The following is a 12,396-nucleotide window of genomic DNA, read 5'->3' as shown; positions in this document are numbered from 1 at the left end:
TATAGGGGACTTTGGGGATACCATTTAAAATATAAATGAAGTAAATACCTAATAAAAATTAGAAAAAGAAAAGAAATACCAATTCCCGGTGCTCAGGGCAAGTGTCACTATAACCATGTAAAGTTAAATAGCAGTTCATACATGCATAGCTTGATGAGAAATGCAGTGCAGTAGAAATCAGTGCCAATGGGAGGCAGCAGAAAGCAGAAGAAAAGACACATCCTGATCTCAAAGCAAATGCTCATGTCATGTCAGCCTCCCTCTTAGGTTTCTAAGAATTTTTTAAAGACATATTATTCCCAAATTCTATTTCTTAAAGATATGCTTGTCTATGCTTGTTTTTCTGACATAAAATGTTCCTAATAATTTATTTTTATTTTTATATTATATTAATATATTAATATTAAATGTTTTAATATATATCATATAGTATATATGAATATACAACAAATATAAAATTAATTAATACATGATATTATATAACATATATTATATATAAATATGTTATAAAAATAATAATATTTATTATTACTAATTTGAGTAAATTAAATTCTCTATTGAAAAAACATTGTATGGCTGAATGATTTAATGAAAAGAAAAAATTTAGCAGAGGATTGCTACAAAAATAAAATTAAATGAAACATGTTTAGATGTATGGGCACACCAAGTTTGAAAGACACCAAATGGAAAGACACATACATTTCATGCAAATGGCAACTCAAAGAGACAGATAGCATGTTAAATGATGAAACAAGCCTTTAAAAAGTCTGAGAAGACTGATTTCTTCACAACAATGAAGCAAAAGGGAAATGTAAATGTTTAAAATACATGGACATTTAATAGCCCACTTTTGAACAAGGTGGAACTTTGTTCAGAAGTTGGAACTTAACATCTTGATTCTGGAAAGGCACCAGAGCTTTCTAATAAATATGTAAAAAAGAAGGAAGTGTTATGGGATATTCATCAGAGAAGACTACTTGGACACAGGTTTAAACCAATAGAAAGACTTTATTAGCTGACCTCTACGTACACTGGGTATTCAGGATCTCATTGTGGCACCAAGCCTTTCTCGTGGTAAACTTTTAAACACAAAATGCATGTCCTGAGTGGATATACTTCAGTTAACAAGAACAGACATGGAACTACAAAAGTCAAAAGGCAAGGTTAGTACATTTAAAGACTTTCCAAGAACTATGGATTTTGATGGGTTAGGCCTTTGTTTTCAGTTTGGCAGGTGGTGCTGACTGTGCACTAAGTTTTATAACCTGAATGTTACTTCCATCATGGAGTCCATTGTACTAAAATCTGAGAGCCCTGTTACAGAAAGGACTTAACCTCTGTGCACTTCAAACATCTAAGAGAAACAAACAAACAAAAAAGACAGAAAAAAAATCCTATATACAAAAGACAAGAAACAATCAAAACAAAAGCTCTTACATCGGAAAGTTAGAGAATATAGACACAGTAGAAAACTCAATGAAACTAAGAGTTTGCATTTTTAAAACAAATAAAGTAAAATAAACTTGACAATCTTTAACAAGACTAAAGAAAACCTGAGAAGACAAGGAAAAAAAGAGTTTGCAATTGGTGCCACAGAAGTAAAAATTATGAGAGGTAATTATGAAGACTTCCACATCAGCAAACTGGAGAACAGGAGATAATTCTTTAAATTCTTAGAAGCATATACGTAGGACTGGAGTTACAACAAGGTGGTAGAGCACTTATATCATATACACAAGACCCTGGGTAACAGCAGGCTTTTTCTGACTGTCTGACTATGAGATGCAACTACTCTCACTGAAAGTCAAAGTGATGGAGCCCAGTGATTTCATAACTGTTCCAAGATTTTTGGTGCACTCAGGCCAGTATCAAGATGTTGAATGGATCTGAGCTCATGGACGAAGGACTGTAGCAGAAATTTCTTGGGTGAGAGATTGAGATCAAGTGCAACCAATGCCCACATATATGGTATCATTATTCACACTCTTATATATGCACCCTGACCACCATCCCCATACTGCTATCCTCCAAATGGACTAGTACAGGTGGCTACGAGTGCAAATCTGGACTCCTTGCCTGAAGCAATTTTGATGGGCTCCGCAGACAGTGAGGTGCTTCCCAGCCAGATGTATTAGCACAGACCTGCACTACCAGCTCGAGAAAATTGAAACAGGAGACTCAATAGCTCTCGATCGACATGTGCAACATGATGAGACCCCGTCTAAAACATCCAAAACTAGTAGTCAGGTCTAGTGACATAGACTTGTCATCAGAGCTACTCAAAAGGCTGAAGCAGGAATATCACAAATTCCAGTAATACCTGGGTTAAGGCATGAGTTCAAGGACAGATTCAGTACCTTAGCAAAACTCTGACTCAAAATAAGAATAAATGAATAGATCTGGAGAGATGGCTCATGGGATAAAATATTTGCTGTGCAAGCATGAGGTCCGGAGTTCAGATCCCCAGAACACACATAAAACAGTGTAATAGCTTCATGAATTTCTAGCAGTCAAGAGATACAGTCAAGGCAGAATGGCTAAATTGTCGAGCTCTGGGTTCTGCAAGAGACTCTGCCCAGGTCAATGAACTGCATAGAGATCAAGAAAGATACTTGACACATCACTTTACACCTCAAAACCTGTATGCACATGTGAAGATAGACAGATAAATAGATGATAGATAAATAGGAAACAGATAAATGATAGATAGGTGGATAGATAGATAGATAGATAGATAGATAGATAGATAGATAGATAGATAGATAGATATGTGTGCTTAGAATATCTCTGTAGAGCACTTGCCTAGCATGTATTAGACTCTGGGATAAAGTCCGAGTACCAGAGAAAAACACAGAAAGATAATTACCACAAAATTAGTCACTTATGGCTTATCCATTATTCTAGGAATGCCCCTGTCTCATGTTGGCATTAACCAAGAAAATAACTATGCCTGATCTGTTAACATCATGAGTAGCTGGGACTCACAGTGTACAGGCAGGAGCCTCACAACAAATATGGTGAATCTATATAGCTGGACCTGATTTAATACAAAGATTTTGAAGAAAATCCTAAAATGAAAAGAGTTATTATAGAATGGAATTCTGAATGTCTTTAAGGCAAAATATCAGTTCAAAACAATCATCTCCTCTGAACATATATGCCATAGCCATAGTAGCAAGGCTGAGCACTGTGACACCTTCTCTCAGAAGGGGGTCAGATATTCCTTATCTGTCTCATGATATAAACACACACATACACACCATATATACAAACTCATATATACACATATAAACACATACACACTGCACACATACCAGACATACCACACATACACACACATCACACATACACTTACGTACATACAATTGCATATATATATATATATATATATATATACACTACACATACACACACACACACACACACACACACACACACACATCTGCTCACCAGGACCTCAGGATATTGTTTATTGACAGCTAACTCCCTCTGTGCCTGAGGCCAGACCCAGCTAGTCTTTTGTGTTCGGTTCCTCTTGTGGTAGAGGAGGAAGAAGAGCTACAGCAGTGGTAAGACTTAGTCTTATGAGAAGTTTAGGATTTGTGTATAATAATAAAATATTTTTGTATCTCAATACTAAGTCACTTTCCTTCAGTAACTGTACTGCCTGCCTTCTGAGTTCCTCTGAGGCAAAAAACTGTTTAACACCTCATCCTAAAACAGCAGAAAATTAAGTAAAGTAGCCTTTGTTCTTTTTCCACAGGAATTGCATAGCTTTAACTTTCAACCTGTTAGTTGAAGTCTCAAGAAGAAAAGGGGACACTTTGAAAAGCAATTTTATACTTTATTTCTAACTTCTAGAAAGTTTCCTATGAAAGCTCTCTAAGAAAAAGGGAAAGGGGGGGGTTGTAAGTAAAGGGAGATAAGGGATCTAAGAAAGAAAGGTACAAGGATGATTACAAAGTGGAACAAGGAGATAATGCACTCCTCTTTGTCCTCCACACTTATACATCTTTCAGAATATATGATTCCATAGGTAAAAAGTTCATCACAAGTTTACACATAAATTGAAAAAGAAGTTTACAACAGAATGCTTACATGCATATCCATTAGGAGTAATTATCTGGCTAAACTTTCATTAACTGTCATAGCTCCTCAGGTTTATGGAGCACTTAAAACCATGCTAAGTTTATTAGTGAAGTTTTATATAGATAAACCCAGTCAATATTTTATTTTCTGTCCTAGAACCTATAATAAATCATTAGTTCCCTTTTATGGCCCTTGGTTAATGATTTTACAACCTCTTGGAGGAGGACTCCTCTGAGGAGTAGACTGTCTGCTTACTATCTCAAAAGCAATCAATTCATGACACTAAAGACTTGCAGAGTTCTGATTGCAGTTTTGACTATCAGAAAGGACTTAATAACAGTCCCACTATAAAAGAGCCTAATGAACATTGATATAATTTTAGCAATTCTTATAGGATCATTGTTAAGAATTAAGAAGTCATCTATTTGTCTATATAGTATCACTACAAGACAGTACATCTTCGTTGTTCTTCAGAGATCTGCTCAAACAGTGAGCTAGTAACTAGTAATTATTACATATCTTTAATAATAAAAAGAAAAGCATATTAACAGCAGGAATCTTTCCTGAAATGGATTTCTCCTTGGCCTTGCCTATTAGAGCAAATCCATCATTGATTTTTTTTAATCCAAGGCAGACCCATCTCAGCAAGATCACCTGCTATTTATTAGCTTGTTGGCTCCTGGCACTACGATAGCTTTATTCTGAATTGAGCCACGACACAGACAAGCAGAGCCTGTGTGTGTCATCACTGTTCCTAAAATTGCCTAGGTCCTAGATATTTGGAACAAAACTAGGTACTTTATTCCTCAGGTGGCTACAGCTATAGAAAACATTTCTAATACCAAACTTGCAAATCAAGCAAGCATTTCTGCCTCTCCAATGAAAGTCAAGGCCTGACAGGAAAAGGTACTCCACTACTGCACATCAAGAGCCAGCCTTCTCTCTTCAGATACCAGAAACTACAGCACGAGGTCTCTGAAAGTTTGTGTGATGCCAATCTCAGAGCTTATTTCAGAAGAAAGAAGTGAGAGCCTTTCAGTAATAGTATGTAGGGGTTGGAGGGTTGCACAGTGTCAGAACACCTGCCTGAATGTTTAAGGGGTTGTGCATGCAAGCTTTGAGTCACAGCACAAATAAATCAATAAATGATGTCTGCCTGGCTTGCCCCTGGCATCTGATGCCAGAAGCTTAGTATATCCAAACAACTGGAACAGGTCACCAGGCTCACACACTGAAAGGAGCTCTCCAACTTGCCAAAAGTCTTTTTCCCTTCTAGACAAAGGCTTGTCCCACTCTCCTATACAGACGTCCAACAGGTTTAGGCAGGAAAGAAGTAGACAGGACTGAAGCCATCCAACCCAGAGAGAAGCCTTGAACTACTTCACATTAACCAAAATGAAAAATGTTGCCAGGCTATATAATTTCCCTTCAGCAGATGCTTTTCAGAATTTATTTTCTGAGTCTTCAGAGAATATCTTCCTGCTTAAGAAAAAAAATGAAGTTTGAAACCATCTAGATCTACATAGTGAGTTCCATGCCATCCAGGGCTACATAGTAAGACCCTGTCTAAAATCAAACAGTGAACCCAACTGCTTCGGAGCATATTCAGTTCAGTATTATAATGAACCAAGTTTATTCTACATGCCAGAAAGCCTTACCTGGCTCACTAGAAGTTCAATAGAACATTTCCACTGAAGCAGCAAAGTCACAATGGTTTGAAGGTGATTGGAAAGAAACTGAATTCCTATCCACAGCAGGATTGGGGTAAACTGCCAGTGCTGTGGAGCAATTACAGATGCAAGGAGCCTACCTGAACTGCTCTGGAACTCAGCAAAGTATCGTGTGTGTGTGTGTGTTTGTGTGTGTGTGTGTGTGTGTGTGTTTATGTGTGTATGTGTGCATATGTATGTGCTATGTGTACATGTGTGTTATATGTGTGTGCATATGTGTGTGTTGGAGTGTGTGTATGTATGTGTTATGTGTGTATGTGTGTGGTGTATATGTGTGTGTTGGGCTGCATATGTGTATAGTATGTGTATATATATGTGTGCTTTATGTACGTATGGTATGTGTGTTAGGTATGTGTACGTGAATTGTGTGTATATGTATGTGGTATGTGCATATATGTGTATGTTCTGTATATACGTATGAGTGTGTAATATATAAGTATACATGGGTTGTGGTATATTTGTGGTATGAATGTGCTATGTGTGTGTGATGTCTGTATGTATATCTATATGTATGTATGTATGTATGTATGTATGTATGTATGTATGTATGTGTAAGGTGTGTGTGCTTCGTGTGTTTGTAGGGTGTGTGTGTGTGTCTGTGTGTGTTTGTCTGTGTGTGTGTGTGTGTGTGTGTGTGTGTGTGTGTGTGTGTGTGTGAAAGAGAGAATGTGAGTGTGTCCCTGTCTGCTAATGGCCAGAAATTGATGTCCAGATGTCTTTCTATAGTACTCCAACTGTGGGGGGTTTTTTTGTTTGGTTTGGTTTGGTTTTTTTAATACAGTCTTTCTCCATGAACCTACAGCTTTCTATTTTGGCTAAATTGGGTAGGCAGCAAATCCCTAGAATCTACACAAAAGGTCAGTTTTGGTAATAAATCAAATGACTGTCATGGTACTTCTAGAAAAGTTAAGAAATAAAATCCCTTTTGGAGTTTATTATTATTATTATTATTATTTAATTTTTTTTACAGTCCAGATCTTATCCCCCTTCTGGTCCACCCTCCCACTGTTCTACATCCCACATCTCCTCTCCCCTTCTCCAAGAGGAGGTCCCCATTGCACCCCCACCCTACCAGACCTCCCCACTCCCTGGGCCCCAAGTCTTTCAAGGGTTAGGTGCATCTTCTCTGACTGAGTACACACCCATCAGTCCTCTGCTGTATATGTGTTGGAGGTCTCATATCAATGGTATATGCTGCTTGGTTGGTGACTCAGTGTCTAAGAGATTCCTGGGGATTCAGGTTAGTTGAGACTGCTGGTATTCCCACAGGTCGCCCTCCTCCTTAGCTTCTTCCAGCTTTTCCCTAATTCAACCACAGGGGCCAGCAGCTTCTGTCCATTGGTTGGGTGTAAATATCTTCATCTAACTCTTTCAGCTGCTTGTTGGGCGTTTTTGAGGGCAGTCATTATAGGCCTCTCTTTGTAAGCCACCATAGCATGAGTAGTGTTAGGCCTTGGGGCCTTCCCCTGTGTTGGATCTCAATTTGGGCCTGTCACTGGACCTCCTTTGAGGGTCAGCAGAAAGAATTGAAACAGGAAACCTCAGGAGGTAGGATGTAAGGGGGCCCTCTAGAAAATTTTCCTTTTTTATATAAAACATTTTAAGATATGTTTAAGGCCTGGAGGTATGGCTCAGCAGTTAAAAACACATACTGTAGTCACCAAGGACCTGAATTGAGTTCACAGCATCCATGTCTGGTGCCACACAATCATCTATAACTCCAGGTCCAGATGATCTAATGACCCCTCCTGGCCACTGTGACACCTGCCCCAGGTACACACACACACACACACACACACATACATACACGCACATAAACATAATTAAAAATAAATCTTTAAATAATATCAGCAAAATTTAAATTATGTTCAGAAGTCATGTTTTGTTTTATTAAATCAAAACAAATAATTTGTGAAAATTAATAATTAAATCAAAGGAGTCAAGGTAATGGAAAATAATGTAATTTAAAAGGCTAGCAGTCCCAACGAATCTGGACCCCCGAGATCTCTCAGACACTGAGTCACCAACCAGGCAGCATATGTGAGCTAGTCTGAGGTCCCAGACACATATACAGCAGAGGACTGCCTGGTCTGGCCTCAGTGAGAGAAGATACACCTAACCCTTGATAGACTGGAGGCCCCAAGGAGAGGGGAGATCTAGTAGGGTGGGTGGGGATGAAGATATCCTCTTGGAGATGAAGGAGGAGGAATGGGATGAGAAACAGTCAGAGGGCAGACTGGGAGGGTGATAAGGACCATAAGAATGATATAATAATAATAGTAATAATAATAATAATAATTGAACAGCTAAAGTTATAAAAATCAATCTTTTCTCTGCAGTAGCTCTAAGACCACCCCACGTGTAAGGCTAATTGGAGACAAGATTTCATTTCATTATGTAGCTGCTAGCTCATTTCTCTTCTGTGCTTTAGGAACACAGTCTGAATGGACTCAGTAAAACAAAAGAAGAACTATAGTCTCAGAGAGAACACTGGATGAATTCAGGTCTTGACCTCAGCACAATTCTGAACTAACTGTAGACAAAGGTTGGCCACTAAATTCTAGTAATCACATTTTTTCCTATTTTCTTTTCTGTTGTTTAATCAAGAAAAATGTGACTCAATCATTACATACCAGTGCACATGATTACAGAATTCTAAGAAGTTCTCTTGGAAAATGTATAAAAAGGTACATGCGCATAGATATCTGGCTAGAATTTCTAAGTTTCTTTTTCTACCAACATAAGAACAAATTAAAATGTTTCTCTTTCTCTTTGAATCCAAACAAGTTATCGTCCATGGGATTCATATACCTTCATGGAATTAAATTTAGGCTTAATTAAGCAATCTATAAATTAATGAGTTCCAAACTATAGAAAAGGAAATAATTTTTCACACTGAAGGTGACATCACTGGCCCCCAGTGTTCTCACTAATCCATTATTTGCTTTAATTTGGACAGAGTAGTAAATGTCAGTGGTTTGGATTTCTTCCATTTTTTTCCCCAGAAATAAAGATTAAAAGATTAAATCAACATAAAATGAAAGATTAAAATAACCCTGACTTTATCTCAAGACAGAGAAACCGGATAGCATGTGACCTCTTAGGATTACAAACAGGCTGTCCAGTGATTAAACAAAGAGCCGTGTCCTTTGAAAGTGTCCCTTCATCCTCTAAGCTCCATATCTTTTTTTTTCCAATTTTTATTAGGTATTTACTTCATTTACATTTTAAATGCTATCCCCAAAGTCCCCTATACCCTCCCCGCCCCCCCTCACCTACCCACCCACTCCCCCTTCTTGGCCCTGGCATTCCCCTGTACTGGGGCATATAAAGTTTGCAAGACCAAGGGGCCTCACTTCCCAATGATGGCTAACTAGGCCATCTTCTGATACATATGTAGCCAGAGACAGGAGTTCTGGGGGTGCTGGTTAGTTCATATTGTTGTTCCACCTATAGGGTTGCTGATCCCTTTAGCTCCTTGGGTACTTTCTCTAGCTCCTCCATTTGGGGACCCTGTGTTCCATCCGATAGCTGACTGTGTAAGCTCCATATCTTAAAGACACTCCAGGTACCCCTCCTGGTCTCAAAGAATCCCTTCAGGAGAACAGAGACTTTGCAAGTACCTAAGTATTAAAGGCCATGGGACCAGACCTGACGACAGGGCCCCACTAGATAGAGCCTACATGTCCTGTGAATTACAGAAGTGAATTGAGCATGAACTCCACCAAATCAAGCTGTGCTCACCTCTGGCCACTTCTGGAAACACCACAGCTGTTCACAGCCCCATGCAGTCATTTTCACCTGCTCAAGTCTCCTGAGAACAATTCCTAGAAAAGTTAGACTCTTGCTTATTTGTCAGGATGAGCTCCAGTTCAATTGACTTGGGTCATGACTGCCTCTTGGGACTATACTTCGAGAGATCCTTTAAATTCAGGATATGCACCCCGACTCTCCTCGACTGTATAAGAAAAAAAATGTCTATATAGTGCTGGGCTTCAAACCTATTACTTTGCACGTGCCAAGTAAGTGGCCGGTCACTGAGCTATACTCCTAGTCCTTGAATGCGGCCTTTTAAGATGAGTCAGTCAATAGAAGGAAAAAAGACACCATTCATCTAATCCAGGCAATAAACAAGGGTTATCTTTGCACTGAAAGATTTTCTCTCAGACCCTTCACCTGAAGACAGCAACAGCAAACACTAGGGATTGTTGCCCTGATCACTAGCACTAGCCAGCCCACCTTCTGGTTACTATATTGATTGCTGGCCACTCACAGCTACCTGTTCCTCTAGGCATTTGCCCTTGCCAGCAAGCCTCTGACTTGATCCTACAAAGGTCCACCCTTCTTCATTCCTGGAACTAAATCTGAGAAGCAGTTGATACTCCAGGCCTTTCTCTAAGAGGCTAGATCAAGCTGGTCTCCATGTGGAGTCCACATTCCAGCTCCCCCTTATTCCTTATTCTGTCCTACTCCCTGAGCCCCATGCCTAGGGAAGTATTAGGGGAGGTTATAGCCTTGAAGGCTTGGCTTCTGAAGAACCACTTTTGCCTTTGATTCTTTTTTGTGATTAATCTCTACTGCAATTTTAGAATCCTTCTTCCCCTATTCAACAGCAAACTCAGAAAATGACTGCATATTCATGGAGATTAAGCACAAGAAATAAGAAGTGGTAGCACTGAGTATGTTAACAAGACTGTAAACGCTGAGGAAAAGTACCCTGGACAATATTCTCTGCTATCTGGGCTGTCTGTTCTGGGCATAAGAATTAAAACCCTAAACACTGCGTGGAATGCCAGAGCAAAGCACCCTCTGCCCAATCCCTTCCTCAAGAGACCAGTACCCAGTGGATCTTGTCCCTTGATTAGAAGCAAAGAAATAGTCTCTAGGTTCCTATACATAAGATTGGTGGGATGGCAGGGCCATTTGTTACAAAATTATACAGGTCTCATCATACAAGGAAGTTGCTGAGCCAAAAGAATTAGTAACTGTGTGATTTTATTTCTGTGTCTTCAATTATATTCCATTGATCAACATGTCTGTCTCTGCACCAGTACCATGCAGCTTTTATCACTATGGCTCTGTAGTCTGAGGTCAGAGATGATGATTCCCCCAGCTATTCTTTTATTGTTAAGAGTTGTTTTCACTATTCTGGGTTTTATTAAGAACAAGGACATCCTGAGTTTTGAAGACAAATGAATGAAACTAGACAATATCATCCTGAGTGAAGTAACAGAGACCCAAAAGGACATGCATGGTATGTACTCTCTAATAAGTAAATATTAGCTTGTTTTTTTAAACAGGGGAGAGCTCAAACGCAGTCCCCCACTACCACAAATTATGCAGTCGAGTTTCCCGCATTTGGGGAAATCGCAGGGGTCAGCACATCTGGAGTGCAATGGATAAGCCTCACCCTGGGAAAACCACCTTCGTGATCATGGTATCTCCCCTGCCAGGTAAGTATGTATTAGCTTTAAAAAAAAAAAAAAGTACTGAATTCCTAAGATACAGTCCACAGAACTCTAAAAGGTCAACAAACCGAAGGGCCCAAGTGAGGACACCTCAATCCCATTTGGAAGGGAGAAGACAGCAATCACAAGGGAAGAGGGAAGGAGGAAGGTCCTGGGTGGGAAAGAGGATGGGGAAGGAAAGTGGGGAACATGATCAGATCAGGGGAAAAGGACTGAAGTCCTGAGGGGCAGCAGAAGGAATTAGAACAGGTAACCTGGGGATGTACGAGATTGGAGGGACCCTCCAAAATATACCAGAAACCTGGGAGGTGAGAGAATCACAGGACTGAAATGCCCTACAGTGGGGAGAGGGAACTTGTAGAGCCCACCTCCAGCAGAATCAATGAGGGATGGGATTGCCATCCCACAGTCAAAACTCTGACCTGTAATTGATCCTGTCTGAAAGAACTTGGGGGACAAAAATGTTGAGGAGCTTAAGGAAAAGGAGGTCCAGTGACAGGCCCAAAGTGGGATCCAGCTCAAGGCAGGGCAGGGGGTGGGGGGTGGGCAAGGCCTGACACTATTACTGATGCTGCTGTATGCAAACAAAAAGGGGCTGGCCTATCATGACTGCCCTCTGAAAGACTCAATAAGCAGTTGAAAGAGTTAGACACAGATATTTATACCCAAACAATGAACAGAAGCTGCTGACCCTATGGTTGAATTAAGAAAAAGCTAGGAGAAGCTGAGGAGGAGAGCAACCCTGTAGGAGGATCAGCAGTCTCAAATAACCTGGACCCCCAAGATCTCTCAGACACTGGACCACCAACCAGGCAGCATACACCAGCTGATAGGAGGTTTCCAACACACATACAGCAGAGGACTGTCAGGTCTGGGTTCATTCAGAGATAATGCACCTAACCCTCAAGAGATTGGAGGATTAAATGCCAGGGAGTTTAGAGGTCTGGTGGGGTGGGAAGTTGGAGGGTTGGGACATCCTCATGGAGACAAGGAAGTGGGGTGGAGGTATGGGATGAGGAACAGTCAGAGGGTGAGCCAGGAGGGGGATAAAATCTGGGGTGTAAAAAAAATATTGGGCTGGAGAAATGGCTCAATGGTTAAGAGCACTA

The 12,396-nt window shown here is 40.0% G+C and overlaps 1 non-coding gene across 1 annotated transcript; it reads right to left on the bottom strand.

The window, feature by feature from the left end:
- Window positions 1-11,116: 11,116 nt before the first annotated feature.
- LOC115063553 lies at window positions 11,117-11,280 on the bottom strand. The gene has a single exon (XR_003843399.1). It is a non-coding gene; the product is annotated as a U1 spliceosomal RNA (small nuclear RNA).
- Window positions 11,281-12,396: the final 1,116 nt, after the last annotated feature.

This window comes from Mus pahari, chromosome 2 (assembly GCF_900095145.1).
Source record: "Mus pahari chromosome 2, PAHARI_EIJ_v1.1, whole genome shotgun sequence".
Classification (NCBI taxonomy): domain Eukaryota; kingdom Metazoa; phylum Chordata; class Mammalia; order Rodentia; family Muridae; genus Mus; species Mus pahari.
This window is presented reverse-complemented; position numbering and strand designations above follow the sequence as displayed.